General features: G+C 31.9%; 1 protein-coding gene across 1 annotated transcript in view; it reads left to right on the forward strand.

Annotated features, from left to right (window-relative positions):
• Positions 1-26: 26 nt before the first annotated feature.
• The window catches only part of LOC133185418 (uncharacterized), a 56,539-nt gene continuing 40,875 nt past the window's right edge, over positions 27-15,690 (forward strand). The window contains exon 1 of the mRNA XM_061320607.1: positions 27-34. The gene's annotated coding sequence lies outside the window, so the exon portion shown is untranslated. The remainder of the gene's footprint in view (positions 35-15,690) is intronic.

The following is a 15,690-nucleotide window of genomic DNA, read 5'->3' on the forward strand; positions in this document are numbered from 1 at the left end:
TCTGAAGGAGAGAATAATTGTGCGTTATCATCAGGTAAGGTTTTTAAACAATACACGCACTAAATTTGCTATTTTCTGCTGCATTTTTAAAACAGTTCAGTGTAATTTATTAATTACTTTACACCTATATCAAATTCATGTTCATTGAAAATAGCTGAACTACATCTTTAAATATCAAAATTTTCAATGCATATTTTTTACATATATCAGACTGTATTTGGTGCCATGATGCATTCAGTTTTGATAATATGAAGGGGAAAAGTGAACTATGTGTTAGTTGCACTTACAGTTCAGAAAGGTCATAATGACCGTAGCGTGAATGCACATAATAATTCCCCTTTTGGTTTTTATTTTCATTTCCATTTGACCTATGTGTGCAGATATTTAAGAGAATGCTTTTAACAAATGATTGCACGATTAAACCACCTTATGTATTTTCATTTGATTTTACCCTGAAATTTGCTGTGCCCTTTTACAGCATTCATAAATAAAGGTATATTCAATTTCGTACATGTTTAATAATAACACAAAGAGACATTCTTTGTCCTAGAAATATTTTTTTCTATTTATTAACAAAAAGCAGTTCTAAGTCTGAAAATAAATCCTTCAAAATTTAGTATTTAAACTTACAGTTTTGCAAATTAATATTTAAAGCATCGTATAATGGGTTATTTTAGCGATGGACAATAGTTATTTAAAGTGATCATTTATAATGAGGGTAATAAATTTTTTAACTGTTTGGGGAACAAATTGAAATGTATTTATATGTGACAATTATTATTATTATCCTTGCCAAAACTGTCGCTTATAATGCCAGAATGAGATGGATGCTTAAAATTTCTGTTATACGGAAATTTCAGTTTTTTAAAATTAAATTAGATATCACTTTTGTGTCAGAAAAGTTTCAAGAAAGTATGAACCAAGTTTGATCCTTAAATTGAAAAAAGATTTTTCCTTTCAATTATTCATTTTTAGATTATAAGAAAAATTAAGGGAGGTTCGAAGAGGCATCAGGCATTTTTTTTTTTTAATAATTCAAAACTTTTTTTTATGACCAAATTATTATGCAAATTAAAATTAATATCGTTAGAAACATTACTTTTCTCTTCTGAATGGTCGAAATATGTCAAATTGTTTTATTTTTTTTTTTAATTTTAAATATTATGATAAAAGATTAGGTTACATCTTCTAATGAAAATAGAATATCTGTGTCTGAGAGTATAATTTTTGGTTCTTCAATGTATAGCGAATGACTGTCACGATGTTAGCTGCCTATTATGTCTTACAAAATCTACGTAACTGACTAGTTCATCCAAAACCCCTAACCTAAATTCATGTGTCAGCTGTCGTGTCTTAGGGATAAATAATTTTGGAGAACGTATGCATTGTTCTTAAAGATTTTGAGCAGTCCCATAGCGGTCCTTGAGCAGTCCCAGAACAGTCCAAAAGCGGTCCGAGAGCAGTCCCGGGGGACTGGGACCAGGGATGGGGTAATTGAAAAAAGTAATTGTAATTGAGTGTAATTAATTACATTTTTCAAAGTAATTGGAAGTAATTTGTAATTGACTATTTTTTCAATTACTTGTATTTGTAAATTAATTAATTACACTAAAAAAAACGTATAATTTCAATTACTTTTCAATTACATTTCAATTACTTTACAGAACTGAACTGAATTTATTAATCTCTTCACAATTTTACAATTGTATACAGAGATATAAATGTAAACAATGATGACAAATAAAAACAAATTTTAGCATGTGTGAGTATGAGGATAGAAAAATAGTACAATTATAGATCTTTACTAATTCGGGGAGCACGTTTTAGTAATTTTTCTAATAAATGTAGACAGTTTTCTTAAAAAGGATTGTTATTCTGAATTCATTATATCTCTGAATGTAATTGTATTTTTAAACCGTAATTGTTTTTGCGATAAGCATTTATTTCTTTCGTGTATCACTGACGTACAGTTTAATATGTAATGGAATTCATTGCCTATTTCATTTAAATTACATTTTTTACATAGTCTCGTTTCTCTTGGTTCATTTAGCCAGCGTCCATTTTCAATCGGTAAATAATGATTGCAAGAACGGAATTTGCAGAAATTAATGGCATCTTTTCGGGATAGAATATCCAAGTATTTTTCAAATTTTAGTTCGTCTTTGTATATTCTGTAATTTAGAGTCTTTGATAAGTTTTGAACATCCGAATTCCATTTTTGTTTAAATTGATCAAGTAAAGTAAGTTTTACTTTCGATCTCAACCAATTTGGATTAAAGGTCTGACTTTGCCAAATATTTGAAAGTCCACAGTTGTTTAAAATATTCAAGACATTATTTAGCCAAGCAATCGTCGTCTTTTGATTTACGATTTCACTTAATTTGAACAGTAGGCTTGATATTTTTGTTTCCTTTCCAAGTTTAAGTTTGCACCAATATGAAATAATACGCGTCTGTATTTCAAGGGACATTGGATCGGATGTCGACCAAGTTCACCATACACCATACAGTCCGGAGTAGTTTGTTTAAGGTTAAGAAGTAGTTTACAAAATTTAAATGTACTCTGTCTACAATTGCATTGTTCGAAAATCCCCATACTTCACATCCGTACAGCAATATAGGCTGAACAATTTTATCAAACATGATAAATATTATTTGTATTTATTAGGGAAATATTTCCATCACAGTTACATTTTACAGTTTTTTTTTTATTCATTTAAAACATTCTCAGCCCTTTTGTTTTTCAAATTCTCAAACTTTTTTACATCCTTATAAATGAATTTGATATATTGACGTATTTATAATAATCATGATAATATTTTGATTTTTAATCATGATGCACCATATAGAATTAAGATGAGTTTAATGTTTATCTAAAATTTTGTTCTACCCTTCTATGATATAGCCATGAAACATTTCAAGTTTTTGTTGCTTGATTGCCAAATAAAAAATAGTTTAATGTGTCATTAAGACCTGCCTTGTGGCCCTTCAAATCACAGCTGTAAATTTCTCTCAAAACAACCCCCCAAAAGGTTATTTATACCATTGCTTTTTTTAACTATAAAGATATGACAATTAGAGGTGATTTAATGAATACAATTAAGAAGGCTCAATAATTCATGTATTTCAGAGGAGAAATCTTTATTAAATCATCATTTTAACATCTAAACATATATCTTTATAAATAAATTAAGTGTCTGAAATAGTTATCATATAATTTAAGTATTATTTATTTTATGAAAATTCTCAATAGGTGTTAAGCTTTAAACCTACAGATGAAATAATTTAAAAGTATTCACTCTTAAGCTTGGAAACTTGCTTATAATCAAATTTCATTTTATTTTGGTGATTGATAAACAGGTCTGGACGATTTCCAAATATGGAAGTCAAGAATGATAACTAACAGTTTCTATAAATAAACATCATATATATACACGTAAATATATTTCTGCCCAATCAGACAACAACCTTTTAGCACACCCCAAAACATATTTCAAAGGAACTAAAAGAGAACACGTGCTTTTGTTTTTTTACCTCAAAAAGATTTTTTCTGACAAAAAGTCTTTGAAGTAAGATGAAAAGTTTGGAAGAAAAATATATTCCCTACATATTTACCGTGAACAAACTTGACATTTTTATCACGGAAAAAAATTAGTGCATGTAACAATGCGATCGTTTACGGGGGAATAGATCACACCGTCAAGCTATTATAAAGTACAATTATAACATTTACCAGAACATGCTCTATGTTGGTAAATATAATTTTCCTTATCCGTCTGATTTTCATCGATAACGCGTAATTCCCATGCATATATTTCTACTGCACACAAATGTTCATCGTATAGACTACATGTAGTTTTAAAATATCACGGGTTTCATGAGCGCCGAATACCATTTAATACACACTTTAAATGGACATAAGTAAATATGTAAAACGTGGAGAAAAGGAAATGTAGATGAACGCTTTTTATCACCATGACTTACCACGCATACCAGAAACTGGACGATTTTGTAATAAACACTCAGGAAATAATTAAGACTATTATATTACCTTACGAAAATATTTTCATGTCAGGCTCTGAAAACTAAAAATCTGCCGTAATTATTTCAAATTTCTTACAAATTAAACGTTTTGGATTGCTACCTCGTAGTTACATATTTTTCACCCCTACTAATGTGTTTGGAACCTTTTATTTTTCGGTGTTATGCAAATTATAAAACTCGAGGAGTTCAGAGTAGCTCTGACAGTAGCGCTGGCGAGATTAAGCGAGACTACAGCGAGATAAGGTAAATGTGGCTAGGAAGTGACTTCCACATGGAGACATGGTAAACAGAAAAGTTATGTTGCATTTCAATTTTCACCACAGAATAATATCTGTAGAAATGTACATCAGTATCTTTTGAATTCATTCAAACTTCAATAAGTATTCCTAATGAAATTATTTTCTGCAGTTATGTATTAAAATTTATTTTTGAACAAAAATACTTGCAAGGAAACTGGGACTATTTTTTTGGCGTCAGATTAGCAAATGAGTTAACATGGCTTAAACTGAAAAATCACCTGAATGAGTTGAATTGCATTGTGGGCTACTACGGATACTACAGGAATTTTACGCTTGGGAAAAACCCAAATCTACAGGCGATCGGAAAAGCACAATGAACATTTTTTTCATGTATTTCGTAGATGAAAAGTAATTTGTCCATTTTTATTCTATTATTCCAATGCTCACAATTACAAACAATTCATTTGTTAAATAAACGTGGAATTCTAGTTTTTCTCAAAGTCAGACTGTAAGGCGATTTAATTGCGTCTGTATTCCTTTGTTGTACTATCGGTGAATACAATTGTCAGGTGGGTTCCCTGGCGAAAAACACAAGTGACCACGGGTATTGTAATGTGAAAAAAAATCTTTGCTGTCCATTTAACTGTTTAAATGCCTAGGAGATGCTGCTCGTTTTCCTTAACCTTGAAGTGCTGGTGTTCTGAACGTGACACAGACTACCTATTATTATAATATTTCTAGCTAACAACGTAACAACAAATTGCAAACGCCAGTGACATCTTCCTTTTTTTCTAATCATTTAAATTTTTTTAAAAACAGTTTTTTTAATTGGTTTTTGCAGTCCATTTTATATCGATCGTAGATAGGCCTGAACCACGTGATCGAAGTAAAATGTACTAAACATGTAGTTGTCCAGTAAACGTTGCTATTCATTCAACGATTGGTCAGTTGTTCGTGGTAAGATCCTCTGTGCGCATTAATAACAATAGCCATATAAAGTAAACAAAGGTTTGTCATTATAGAACAGCTGTAGAAGATATGTACGCATTTTTTTTTTCTACCAGCGTATTGGGCGATTTTGGAAAAAATGTCACTTCTGAGCTAAAATTTTTGCAGTAAATTATCACAAAAGCGAAGATCCCCCCCCCCCCAGCCTTTTCTGTTTCTCTCAGAAAGGTCTCGAAACACATTTTTCAAGGACATGTTTTTAAAAGAAAAAGACTATAGCAATTTCCTGTTTACTGCCAAATTTATTTATAAAGCCCGATCTATCCTGTAACCTTTGAATGGGTCAACCTACACCACGTATCTTGAATTTAAATCACAATAACATTAGTAGGGGTGTTTTTAATCCCACGTAGAATTTATTCAATTAAAGCTTTCAAGTCGTATTTGTTCATGGTAGAATTTTCATATATGTTGTATCATTCCTAAATGTGCATTAAGTTTACAAAAAGTTTGTTCTAAAAAAGTTTTGATCAGAAAAGTTTGAAAGCACGTGTTTTATTTACTTTCTTATGGGTTTGTTTAAATGCCGTTTTCTGATTGGTCAGAAGGATAAGCACCTTGTTTATTCTGTGTATTTATAGCAAGTGACGGTTTTTGACTTCCATATGTGGAAATCGTCTAGACCTGATTAATATGTACATGTAGGTCTTGTGTTGATGAAATAACAATGAATCAAAGGCGCCTGACGCTATTAACAATTTTTAAAAGCCAGTTAGGTGTATTTTACCAATCTAAACTCTTGATTAATCTGTGACCCCTTCCCTGTTGAGCAAACCCGGAATAAAAGGAAGCCCAAACCCGATGTTAATTTTGAAGTCTGCACATCATCCATCAAACCAGACTTCTTTTCTCATAAAATAAATGCATCTATTTTATATTATTAAATAGATGCTATTATTTTAAATATAACCTCTACCTAAAATTTAAATGTATTTGTTCTTCAAGATTTTTGAAAATAAAACTAAAGTAATTAAAATATATTTGATTACATTCTTTAAAGTAATTGAGAGTAATTAATTACATTTGTAAAAATCAATGTAATTGTAATTGCAAGTAATTGACAAAATTATCAATGTATTTGAAAGTAATACATTTCAAAGTATTCGAACCCAACCCTGTCTGGGACTGCATGGGTGTCAGGTTATGTCTGGTTAGTAATGTACGTTCGATGTTATGGCCTTTCATTAAGTCGAATGCTGGCTGACGTTTTTCATACTAATTGTTAAGCCATTATTTACACACTGAATTGTCCACGGATTTGTCCGTTTGCCCGATCATGACAATGAGCACACGGCAGGTGTGACCGGTGGACAGGGGTTGCTTACTCCTCCATGGCATTTGATCCTGCCTCTGATGTTTTTACAGGTGCGTGTTTCCTCTGTTCCAAATTTGTATTGTTTCAATGGTCTTTTGAGATTGATTACTGTAAATTGCCGTCATATATTATTGTAACCTTCAATTATTCTATTAATACCTTGCTAGCTTTTAATGCTTGACATATAAAACTGCGCAATTCAAATCTTTGAAGTAGAATTTTACTATCTTTTTGGGAGTTTAAAATGCGATGCTTTATCCATTGCAACTCTTTATTGAGCTCTCTAAGTTACAGAACATCATTCGTATGCAAGAAAAAATGAATAGATTTATATGTGTATTGTTCAAATTGCATCATTTTTAATTGATTCCATCTCTTTTCGTTGGTTGTTGACGTCAAATGAAAAGAGGATATTCAATATTTTGTAGTTTGATATGGAATTTCTTTCACAAGTAGGACAAGACTTTTTTTTTAATTTTCACCAGTGCGAGGCACGAGTGAAAATAAAAAAAAATCCTGTCTCGCGAGTGAAATTCATTCTATATTTCAACTATAAAATATTAAATTTTCTGGTTATTACATTTTCTTAATATTCTTCCCTTTGCCTCTGTCTTTTTTAACACAGTGTAATAGGCTGTGACGTCATAGTTAAGCAGTTGAGACGACATAGCTTATCGAGTGTGAGATTGAAAACATTTTAAACGTGGATTTCAACAGCGTATTTAGAGATACTTTGACAGTTTAGTCTCTGTCGGAATGTTACCCTCTCTACTTAATATCAGGCCAGGGAGGAAATTTGAAGGAAAATCAAGAGTTTTGCTGCACTTCTGATATTCTTTCACACTGTGAAAAACATCACTTTTATTCAATAAACTAATTACAGTATTTCACTTTTGAAAATGTAATAATACACATTAATACATATAAAGGTGAAGAAAGATTTTAAGTTATCAATAATGATTGTTTGTTTAAAGTGTATGGTTATTGATAAATTTTACTAAAAAGTATTAAAAAAAAAAGAAGAAGAAAAGAAAACATCATATTATATAAAGATTATGTTTTTTAATTAGATAAGATTTTGGGTGTGAAATTGGAATTTTCCATCAGTATATTTCTGATATTGCTAAAAGGATGCTTGTGTAAAATTCCCTATGAATGATTGTTACATTAGCAATCATGCTAAAGATTTCACTGAAACGATACAATATGAGAGCAGAGCAATCACAGACCCTTGAAAACTTCAGAGGTGGGATCAGGTGCCAGTAAGGAGCAAGCATCCTCTGTCGACCGGTCACACCCGCCATGAGTACTTTGTTTTGAATGGGGAAAGGTTAAATCCGTAGTCAGTTCAGTATGGAAATAATGACCTAATAATTTGTATTATAAACGTCAGTCAACATTCTATATAACGACAGGTTGTATTTTAACAAGGTCATTATATCAAAGAGGATGATCAGAGAGGAACAACTCTAAAAATGTGGGAGATGTATGTTTTTCCTCCCCTTCGTTGAGTTATCCCTCCTGTTTTCCGAATACACATTTTAATGATTTACAGTGAGTTCTGATGTACTCAAGAACTGAAAGCTATAATATATACAAAGTAGCTATCGAAAGTGAAAAAAAATGTTTACTGAAATCGTCTGAATTCATTCATATCTCATTGCGGCAAACTGGCCGACCTTCTGTCACTGTAAACTGTGTCAGTTCGCATTTCCTCGAATCTAAACAAAACGTTTCATACCTATGTACATGATTATTCAGGCATATGAATAATTCTAAAATAGATGATGAATTTACAGTTTGATACCTTGAAGTCAATATGGACGAATACGAAATTTCCATTTTATCTATAGTAGCAACAGAAGAATGCATGTATCAGGGGAAAAGGGTGGGGGAGGCCTGGGAGTTGACCCCACACCCTCTAGTTTGAAATGATAAACTATATATTTATTATATACCCAAGTGTGTATCACTCAATTTTACTGTAGATTTCGTACAATAACGCGACGGTGTGATCCGACTTTCCGGATCACCACACTGCGGTTTTCTGAATGCATATCACCCCTCTCTGAAATTGATGACGTAGTACACAGAAACATGACGTTATTTTTCATGCGCATCAAAAAGTTCCTTGATAAAATGCTTTGTTTAATGGAAAAATCTTATAAAAATTTATCTCAAAAGTTTTTTTAAAACTATATTTTGCTAGTTGTAAGGGGGATATATAATAAATTTATCATTATAACAGTAACTTGATCCGAAGAGCCGTATCACGTCTCGTTGACAGGCGCGGATCATCAGATCAAACTCGACGCTTCGCGTCTCGTTTGATCTGATGATCCGCGCCTGTCAACTCGACGTGATACGACTCTTCGGATCAAGTTACTGTTATAATATATATATATATATATATATATATATATATATATATATATATATATATATATATATATATATATATATATATATATATATATATATATATATATATATCCAAAAAATGAAAAGAAATATCACAGTGTCCGGTAATTGATATGAAAATAAAAAATAACAAGGCAACAATGTTAGTAAAACGTAAGCGCTTTCATTACTTCTTCAGACGTTTTACAATTCAAAACAATTCAAACATGTGACGTTATAACGCTACCTGATGATAACGTCAACAACAATGCAATGACGTCACAATGCTTATAGAGGAAACAATTATAGAGTCTAAGTAAAATTACTTAGTTCATTAATAGCGTAATAAATAATAAAGTCATGAAACAGTCTATATTAAACTATTTAAGGACGGTTTAAAAATCTTGATGAAATGTTTTTCTTTTTCCCGTCTTTCTAAAAGATTTTCTGTTTTGAGTTTATAAAAGGGATAAACTGAGAATTGTCCCTGTCCACAAACAGCAAGATGTTCACTGAGTTTTATTTTTCTGTACTCGGGTTGGTTGATTTGTTGTCTATGTGGGGCAGCATCAAATAAAGAATTAATATTAAAAAAATTAACTCAAAAAAAGGGGGGGTGGCCCCCCTTCCCCCCGCGCGTTAAACGGGTCTGTGCACACTCACACCTTTCCCTGAACCACTTGTATTGTTTTAAATCATTATTATTTTATATTTGTTCAAATGTTTATATGTTGATCTTTTCCTGCCACATTTTGTAATCGTGTTATAAGTAATAACCTGTAATACACCGACTAAGACGTACGTTACTTCCAATAGTAAGTTTTCTTCGTCCTTACCACCCTTGAACGGCAACTCGGATGCAATCTGTGGATTGTTAGAGTCAATCAAATGAAAAGACTTTGATTTATTAAAACTTATTTTGTCCTTTATTGTGATTTTATTACAACATTTTTCTACAGTGTTTATGACTTGAATCACAGGCATTTGTTTCTGTAATAATTTTTTGACCCATGGTGTAATAATGTTATTTTTATGCTATGGGTTAAAAAAAAATACAGAAACAAGTGCCAGTGCTTTGAATTTGGTGCAAGATATATAAACACCTTCAAGGTCCTTAAAAAATTAAGAAGCATTTCATTTGTTAAAACTAAATATTCCGTCAACATGTAACTTACAATGTGCATCTACATGTAAGTAGAAATTGACCTTAAAAAGTATAAAAGTTTTCATATGTTTTTAAAACAGAGTACACGATCATGCCAAACATTTTGCCGATCGGCATCAGTTAATGTGCGATCCTACAACTGAAATAACATGGTTGATAAATAACGGACAAGGTTACTACTGTATATATAAGTATATTATGATTTTTCATAATTACAGCGGAGAGGTGAGGAACATTTGAGCAAAGGGAAACGTTAATTGACATATCTAATTCATTAGAAATGCCACGCATAGCTGTAAGAAAATGAAGAAATATATTACTATACTAGTTTAAGTTACGTTGAGAGGAAATCAAGATATTAGGGGTATTTGCCTGGGGTGGGGGTGGTACTTGCCCCAATTTCGACCGACAAGATATTTTGCCTACCCTCTGATTGTGAATATACCTACCACAATTCTTGCAATAATTTAATAATCTGACACGAGAAGCATGCTAAAAAAGTATGACCCAGCTAATACCCCCCCCCCCCCCGGCAGTTAAAATCAATAATTCATGCCTAAAAGAAATCTGTATCGGTCATTTGAACAAACAGAATGGATGGAATTAATTGGATGGGGACATATAAACATGCAGAGGTTCTATGTCACAGTTGTTTCTTGCAGAAATAAGAGCCGTAATTGCTCAATGGACATAAGCAATCGGCGATATCATGCACTGATCGACTACATGTATTCCAGAATTGAAGGTTTATTTGTAAAGTTCCTTGTATCTTTGCCGAATTTCTTTGATTATGTGACATGTAATCTGAATTGTAAACTGCATTTCTCTGTATAAAATAAACTCTTTGTTATGCTCCTGAGGTTAATTTTTTTTTAAATCGGTCAAAAGGCTCTTCAAGGCTTAAATGTTACATTGTTAAACTGTATACTATATAATGCCGATTAAAGATTAAAAAAAATATTTACAAAAATTACAATATGATATTGCATTACTAGTATGTCCACGATCAAAACACTAAGTTCTTGTAGGTAATGGTAAATTATTCTCGTGTTTAAGATAAATATTTTTTTCTACCATTGGAACTTTGATTGCTTGTATAGTTCAGACAAGGATTGAAAATGTTGATAAAATTGCTTAATTTCAAATCAGAATGCATTGTTTACATTTTCTAAAAATCAAGACAAATGATTGATTGATTGATTATTATTATTTAACGCCGAGTCGGCAAAATTTCAGCCATATTTCGGCGATCAAAGGGGGAGTTTCGACAAGGCTGTTTTTCGGCCCCTCAAGAAATATAAAGAAATTGTTATATGTTGTAGATAAAAGTGTCATCTTCCTAAAAATATGAAAAAAATTTATACTGCACATTTTCTGGTCTCGTGATAATTAAAAATTTATGTATTCCCTCTTCCCTTTATTTTTGGAGGGGTCATATTTAAAGGGGGTAATGGAGTTTATTTAACATCAAAATCATAAATGAAATATTACAAATGTGAATAAAGACATCAAATAACCAATTTCGATATTTGTCTTTACAGAAAATTAACGATGTTTATTTTATTTGAATGCGTTTTAAGGTGCAAGATTTTTCTCGTGTTTTAATTGTAACGCTTCTTTCAAAGAGGATGAATGTAACATATAAAACGTATATAAATAATAAAGACAGGAATTAAAAAAAAAAATGAATTCATCGACAGTTTATACTTAGACTTAATAAATATATTACATTATCCCGTACCTAGAAAAGCAAATGTAAAGATATATAGACAAGAGATAGATAAACTTAAACTGTCATTGACAGATGTATGACACTGCTTGCAACACATTTTTATCAACTAAAGTTATTGTGCTATATAAAGTATTAATAAAATGTACCGTAATATCATTAAATTGAATTTTAAAAAAATTCTTGAAATTAACAGATTTCGGAATTCGGTACGATTAAAAAATGCAGCTATTTGTATTTTTAAAGTATATTTGAAAGAATCATACTGCAATGTACATTGTATTTAATAATACCAAGCGTATTACTACCAGTCAAAATATTTTATCAAGATAGTAATTATTAGTCCCATACCGGTGAAGCCGGAGGGGTTTATAGGTTTCCTCGTCGTCTGTCCGCCTGTTTGTCCGTCCGTCCCTCTGTCTATCTGTCAGAAACAGAGTTTGAAATTCAAGTTTGAATTTCGTTAAATTCTGCTTCATTGATTTTTGACGGAATATTACAAATTCAAAAGAAAAAGGGGGTTCGGCGTTTTTTGTTTTGTTTTGTTTTGTTTTTTTTTATATAAAAAAAAAATTCGCATATATTGAGCTGATTTTTGTTTTGGAATATGTGTTAAACTTGAGTTATAGATTAAGTTTGCATTTTCTTCCGCTTCAATGATTTTTTCAAATAGGGCATTTTCAATTTTTAATGGAAACCAGGTTATACTTGGTGTGCCGATAGTAGACTATTATTGCTAATGCAGTGCTTACAGAATGTGTGAATAAATAGCCAAATGATAAAGAAAACTAAAATACATTGAGTGCATGTCTTCAATTCATTCTTAAACTTAAAAGTATTTACGCACATAAAGAGGTGCATTAGTTTTTAGCAAAATTGAGACAATCAAGGCAAGCGAGGACCTACATGTAATTCCTCGCGCTTCCCAACTTCCTTGTGATGCTTATGTTGTTTCACCAACTCTAGTCACTATTTGATTTGTAAGATCATAGCCGCAATTTAAAATACATTTGTAAATACCAGATGTATGTGTTAAATCATATCCTGCAGAAACGTACAAATCAGCATCAACATCCAGTCTTAAAAGTGATCTACGTTCCCTACATGTAGACCACACGGAAATATATGTGAACCTTCTCTAACAGATTGAAGCGAGGAGAGTTTCTATTCAAAGGAATGGCTATAACCATATCCATGATAAAGAACGTTAATGAATGGACTAATCCTCAAACTTCTCTATAGTTCAGTCAGTCATTCTGAAAATGTAAGATCCGGCATCTGTTACAGTTCTGGTAATGTGTAACCCTAAATGCATCATCGGTACATATTTCTTCAAGATAGGGATTATAATTACATGAAAATGAGACATGTTCCAAAATATATACCCTGAGCATTCATCGAGAAAATGTAAGTCAGATCTAGCATCTGAAGCAAGTCTGATAGTGTGCATCCGAAGATCCATCATGAAGCACGTCTTCTCAACAAGTGCTTATAGCCGCACTACTCCATAAAAATTAACCTGCTTTAAAAACATTAACCTGAACATTCTTTAACTGAAAATGCAGCATCTAAAACCCGACAGATGACAAGAAAACACACTAGATCAGGCGACTCTGATGATATGAAAAAATTGATTAAAAACTTTTAATAACCTATACGCCTATAACGATGGTTTTACAAAAGTTCCCCCAACTACGTGTAGGTGAGCTAAATATGTGACGTTATCGTTATACGCGAGCGACGAAATAAGTATGGAAATAACGATAGGATACGATTATGTTTTCTTATGTTAATATTTTCGAGAGTTCTCTTTGGTTTAGAAAAAAAATATGCTACTTTTGGCTTTGTATTTTAACACGGCGTCAGATCTAGTAACCAGGAGCTTCTAATTTTAGATATGCAAATTTTAGACAATTTTCAACTTTTGGATATGAAGTGCACACGCGACACTCATCATATTTTAAGATATTAGTGTGCAGAGTATATCTAATTACTGAGCAAAACTAGGTGAGTGTCCCTCATGCACTTCATATTCTTACCATCGATTTATAATTGCCACCCTCTTATATTTTCCCATTAGCCTAATGTTAAAGCATTTGAGAGTACATCTAAGAATGTGCCAACTATACGGCGTGAATTCATCTCATATAAACTCTTGAAATATAAATAACAAAAATTAACATATATATCTTGAATTCTAAACCAATTTTGAAAAAATAAAACGAAATTTATTTTTATGAAAATAAGTGGGCCGATAAGCGGCCTTATCGAAACTCTCCCTTAAGTGTATTTGCCCATTTATGAAGTTTTAGGTTTCTCTGGCGGCCCCCAGTGAGCCTATTTTTTTTTTTCGAAAACCAGAGAAACGATCTTTTACGTGCCATGGGGGTTGTTATCCTTGACACGGGGCACCATTTAACGTCCCATCCGACGGACTCAAAAATTTAAAAGTATGTAAACAGTTAAAATATATTCACAAAATTCTTAAGTTATATCATTTTAAATTTTGCAGTAAAAATCAGTTTCATGTAAAAATTCTAAAATTGTACAAACATTAATTTGTAAAAAGTTCATGCATCGTTTGCACATTTTTAAAAAGTCTACTTCGAGTAGGAGAAAAATCGGTACATTCCAAAAGAATATGACTGATATTTAACGGACATTCGCATGATATACATTCTGGTTGCAATTCTCGAATGAGTTAATATTCATTTGTTATTTTTGAATGACCAATACGTATTCTAGAAATAATCACTTCGTCTTGACGTTTCAAGCCGAAATCAGATGATTTGTTGACTTTGTTTTCTATAGCATAAAGCTTACTTTTATCACACAATTCCCAATAAATCAAGATAAATGAAATACCCATTTAAAATTCCTTTTCTTTCAGATAATTTTCCAGTAAAAGAATGGTAAAATGATTGATTGTTTTCTTTAACAAGAGGCCAAAATGGCGCGAAACTCCGAATGATGACGGAACGTCATAATCAGTTTTACCTGTGACGTAATGAGTTAACAGTAGGCCCAAAATAGGCCCATGGCACTTAACGTAGTTTTTGAAAATAGGCCCAAAATAGGCCCGCGGCACAAAGAATGTTAAAGAGAAAAATATTTTCCAGCTTGGAATTTGTAGATTCATACAATGTAGTATTGTTTTCGTCTCAAGTCTGAAAGACACTTGAGAAAAGAGGCTTTGCTTAGGAATAAAAGAGGGATGGTAATGCCCTGTTCACACGGAGAGGTTAATTCGAATTAAACGTAAGTTACTGCGGATTAAATTTGATCCCCGTTCACACGGAGAATTTAATGCGAATTAGTTTAATTCGAATTAGTTTACTGCGCATTAAATTACTTCGCATTAGCTCCGTGTGAACGCTAAGCGAAGCTAATTCGAATTAAATTTTGACGCATGCGTATGGGCAGAATTGAGTCACATGCAATGTGTCGATGGTCAAATATAGGTACTTGTGCTATTTTTGAGTGGAAAACAAAGGAAAATTATGTTTATCACTAAAATGTGTACAGACACTATGACATTATGTCAAATGTATATCTGCTCTGCACAATATGACGTGATTTGTAAATGACGTCATAATAGCCTTACTGAATGGCCTTACTGTAGAAATAAAATTTTAATTCGCATTAGTTTACTTCGCATTAGCTGTCGTGTGAACGCAATTTAATTCGCATTAATTTAATTCGCATCATTTTACTTCGCATTAATTTACTGCGAATTAAACTCTCCGTGTGAACAGGGCATAATTTTCCTCTATAAATTCAAATCGGGTCGT

The sequence above is a fragment of the Saccostrea echinata genome, unplaced genomic scaffold (assembly GCF_033153115.1).
Source record: "Saccostrea echinata isolate AGI-Se365-2 ecotype Australia unplaced genomic scaffold, CSIRO_AGI_Sech_v1 ptg000012l, whole genome shotgun sequence".
Lineage (NCBI taxonomy): Eukaryota > Metazoa > Mollusca > Bivalvia > Ostreida > Ostreidae > Saccostrea > Saccostrea echinata.